Source organism: Lactuca saligna, chromosome 9, assembly GCF_052625555.1.
Source record: "Lactuca saligna cultivar CGN05327 chromosome 9, ASM5262555v1, whole genome shotgun sequence".
In the NCBI taxonomy this organism is placed as follows: domain Eukaryota; kingdom Viridiplantae; phylum Streptophyta; class Magnoliopsida; order Asterales; family Asteraceae; genus Lactuca; species Lactuca saligna.
In genome coordinates, this window is record NC_136425.1 from 187,353,583 (window position 1) to 187,358,795 (window position 5,213).

Genomic DNA, 5,213 nt, shown 5'->3' on the forward strand with positions numbered 1-5,213 from the left:
GAAAGAGCACCAAATTATGATGAAAGATCAACAAGCTCTACTTAGGAATCAGCAAGCCTCCATAGAAAAACAACTAGGCCAATTTGCATAAAAGGTAAACGAAAGACAACCGGGTGGACTTCCTAGTAATACCGCAAATAATCCGAAAGGCGCACATATAAACATCGTGACAACTAGGATTGGGAACATTATAACTCCTATGGCCCCTATCTAGACAGAAGACCCTAAAATGGTGCAAGAGGAAGAAGCAGAAACTCAAGAATCGAAAAAATCCCGATCCACACCACCTGAACAAAAAAATAAACCTCATGTTAAGCCATATCAACCTCCACTACCGTTTCCAGGTCGAGCCAGACAAGATAAGAACAATATTGATTATCAAAAGTTCCTGGAACACATAAAAGCCCTTCAAATTAATATGCCATGCATCGAGACAATTGCACAAATGCCTAAGTATGCTAGATTTCTAAAGGAGCTTCTTACAAAGAGAAAGAAGATGGAAGAAGTGAAGAAGGTGGTTCTAAATGAAAATTGTTCAACAACCATGTTGAACAGACTACCTAAGAAGAAGGGTGACCTGGGTAGTTTGACCTTGCCTTGCCAATTCGGAAACCTGTCAACTATTCATGCATTGGCTGATTCAGGGGCAAGTGTTAACCTTATGCCATACTCTTTCTTTAAGAAATTAGACCTTCTGGAGTCAAGGCCAATTCGAATGGCAATATACTTAGCAAATAAACAAGTGACATTTCCAAGGGAAATATGCGAAGATCTATTAGTGAAAGTTGATAAGTTTGTGTTACCGCGGACTTCATAGTACTTGACATGGAAGCGGATCCTCAAGTCCCAATCATTCTTGGAAGGTCATTCCTAAATACCGCAAGTGCTATAGTGGACATGCGAGATTCTAAACTTACCCTTTGGGTGGGAGACGATTCAGTGACATTTGGAGTTGATCAAGCCATGAAGCATGCAAGATATAGTGGGCATTTTCGGTTGACATGTTGGAAGAATTAATGGAAGAATGGGAAAAAGACAAGCTAAGCAAGACTACCACTACATTTGATAATGACTTTGATGCTGAGAAGGACCTGGGGATAGAGAGACTACTAGAAGAAGCTGAATACAATGACTTAATCAGAAGTGTTGCAAGCCCGACTTGCCGAGTCGAAGACACCGACTCGACGAGTCCAAGTGAGAAATCGCGATCAGACGTGAATTTTGGCCTGGACTCGACGAGTCCCCTTATTGGACTTGACGTATTCAGCATACAGAACACAAAATCAGAGCTGAAAACATTGTCTGATCATTTGGAGTATGCATATGTTGAAGAAGGTGAACAAAAACTAGTAATTATATCTTCTGATCTCACTAAAATAGAAAAGGAAGAGTTAGTCCGGGTCTTAAAGAAGAGGAAGAATGCCATTACATGGAAAATCACCAATATTAAAGGGACCAATCCTTCATATTGCTTTCACAAGATCAACTTGGAAGAGGAGCAAAGCCGGTAGTGCAACATCAAAGGCGGTTGAACCCGAACAAGCAAGAAGTGGTCAAGAAGGAGGTGGTCAAGCTTTTAGACGTGGGAATCATATACTCCATTTCCGATAGTACATGGGTTAGTCCAGTTCAATTAGTTCCCAAGAAAGGAGGGATGACGGTAGTGACAAACAAGAAGAACGAGCTCATACCAACTCGAACGGTTACCGCTTGGCGAGTGTGCATCGATTACCGAAAGCTAAACGATGCCACTCGTAAAGACCACTTTCCCCTTCCTTTTATTGATCAAATGATTGAAAGATTGTAAGTCCCAAATTTCACTTGATATATCAATCAGAACCGACTAATGGTGTAGAATCCCAATCAATCGGATGTTGCCAAATCAAAATAAGAAGAAGGAGAAGAAGAATAAGATGAATCTTGAATGTACTCAAGATTGGAATGATGAACAATACACAAGATTCACACACACTTAGCACTTTCTCTACTTTCTCTCTCTAGAACACCTTAGAGTACACACACTTAAGCTCCTTTCTAGCCGTCTGGACTCTCTCTTCCTCACCATCTAACATATATATATATATATATATATATATATATATATATATATATATATATATAAGGCACATGGGTCGTAAACACCCATCAGGCCGTGAATACATTTAACCGTACACACCACATGGACCGAAAACCCAATTGCCTAGGAAAGCAAAGTATAAACCATATTTTTAACCCAACTGTAACAGCCCGAAATCTCAAGTGTTGTTAAAATTACATTTTGGGGTGTTTTAAAGGGGGGGACTCGGCGAGTTGGAGCCAGACTCGCCGAGTAGGATCGCAGACTTGGTCGCAGGTTCGCGACTGGACTCGACGAGTCCAGATATGGACTCGGCGAGTCGATGCTGTTCAGCAGAAACCCTAGCCGTTTAGTTTTGGATAGTATATAACGCCTCTTAGGCCGTCATGGTCCGTCTTTTGGCCGATTGAGAAGAACCCTAATCGTTGTGGACGTCTAGAGCAGGAGAGAAAGCTAGTGGATCTTTGAGGAACTTGTTAGGCAAGAAGAAGAAGAGTTTTGGCCAAAGGAATATCAAGGAGGATCGAGTCCTGAGGTTTGGGGACACAGAGGATGCGTTTTCAGGTAATACTCGGACCATTTCTGTTATTTTGATGTGTACACCGATTTAGGGTTTATGAAACCCATTTGGTGATTTAATAGATTGTTATGTTGTTACCCAAGCGTTTATACCCCAATAATAGGATGCTTAGAGGTCCAGAAAGTCCCATGATTGCGTATTTCGGGACCATGCGTATTTCAGGAGGCAGTTAATCGACTGCATGGCATGGACTCACCGAGTCCAATGATCAGACTCGGCGAGTAGCTTGAAGAATTGCTGGGACTCGCCGAGTTGTTCTTCAGACTCGGCGAGTAGCTTGAAGGTTCACTGGAACTCGCCGAGTTGTTCTTCAGACTCGGCGAGTGGAGTCGGGGTGGCCCCGCGATTCTTCCACGAGGATTTCATCGAGTCAAGAGGGATACTCGACGAGTAGAAAGGGGAACAACAGGGAAAGTTGGGGAGGACATCTAGACTCGCCGAGTCGCCTTTGCACTCGACGAGTCCGGTCAAGTTGACCGTTGACCGTTGACCGTTGACCAGAGTTGACCTTCATGTCATTTCTTAGGGTCAGTTGTCTTGAATGATAAGAGTATTAATAAGGGTATATGGTATTATAGGAAGTCTGCAGATCGGCGGATCGAGTGCTAGTGATTTCAGGAGTTGCTAACTTCCAGTATCCACGAGGTGAGTCTTCTCACTATACTGTACCCGGAAGGGTTTGACTGTGTGACCGGAAGGTCGGACGTGATATGTGTTATGCGTGTTATGTATGATTATACAGGCCGAAAGGCAATATGTTATGTGATTGGAAGGTTGGATGTGGATTATGGTATATGTGCTATATGTGATAGGTCAAAGGTATTATGTGTTCGTGTATGTTTACGGGCCGGAAGGCGATATGTTATGGGCCGGAAGGCAATACGTTACGTGACCGAAGGGTCGGATATGTTATGTGATATATATGTTATGTGTTATATATGTTATAAGTGTAAAGTTAATTGTTATACGCGCTGTGTCTGTTTATATGGGCCGGAAGGCAATATGTTATGGGCCGGAAGGCAATGTGCTATGGGCCGGAAGGCAACACTTTATGGGCTGGAAGGTGATTATCTCATGGGCCGGAAGGCATTGTGCAGTGGACCGGAAGGTCAGGGCCTGGAAAGGCGTATGTACGTAAGGTGTATATTGGGGAACTCACTAAGCTTCGTGCTTACAGTGTTTATGTTATGTTGTTTCAGGTTCTTTCAGTAACGCGGAATGGCAACGGTTCGATTGTACACACCGAAGAAAGAGTTGTATTTCGGAGGATCCTGGTTTTCTATTCAAATGAAAATGGAACTATGTTTTGTAATTCAAATATGAATAAGATTTTAAACAAGTGTTTTAATATTAAATTGATTATTTAAATGAAAATTTTGCCTTGAAAATCACGGTGTTACACCAACAATCTCCCCCTTGGTTTATAGTTTTCTTTTCTAATTGACCCCAACAAACTCCCCCTGAAAATGTAGCTAGCTTTTCTTGTCAATCTTCATTTGGAGCTTGGCTTCAACTTTAATATTTATATTCTTCACAACTTCAAGATGAACTTGAGGAATCTTCAATAAAAGACTTCATCTTGAGCAGTTGGGCATTTCTTCAAAATTTGACTCTTAACGCCCGTTGGATGTAGAGGCTTCATGTAGAGATTCTTGAAAAATCAACACTTTCAGCTTGAGAATCTTCAGATAGAATATCAGAGAGAGAGTTAATCTTCTGGATCACTTGATCAGGTTCAAAGATAGTATCAAATCGATTGAGGAGGCTTCAATGCAATCTGTCACATAATCTTCAAGTACAACTTCACCTTATTTCTAGGGTTGAAAGAATAATCTTCATTTCTAGTTCCTTCGAAAGACTGTTCTTGAATGATCATTGATGCATCTTGAGAAGTAACCGTGACTAAAAAGTCCCTATGGATCACAGAAAGAATCCTAAAGACCCTTCTCACCACAGTTGTTCAAGGATCAATCCTTGGCTCAAAAAGAGACTTCTCGTAGTATATGTGTGAACTCGTAGGAACGTACTGCGATTTGTTGAGTATCAAAGAACTGCTCGTGGCTAGTTTTGATGTTAGCCCATGTATATCCTAGATCAAAGATCTCAATATAGTTATCAAGTTAACGAGTTAACTTGGCCTTTGGCGAGACGTTCAGCGATACTTGTTTCCCTGTTGGAGTAAATCGCCCTGGTGCCGTGACAGTTCTTAGGTAAAGAAAGCTGACAAGACCAATCTAACAATTTGTATTGTTTCAGAATTTCAATTCCTTAGATACGACCGTTCTTAAAAAGAAACTGTCTGGCTGGCATTTTATACAATGTCACACCAAGTATGAGCCATTATCTGTTAATTCATGGGTGAAATCTAGAACATTAAAAGTGTTCACCATCAATTCAAAATTAAATGGTTTTGGATTTTGGGTTTCACTTAGAGTCATGGTGAAAAAGACATCTAAGATCATAAACACAGACTTTTTGGCAACCGTTAGACGAGTTGTTTTATACTCGAACCTCAAGGGGTACCAGTACATGGAAATGATTTGATGGAGAAAATTT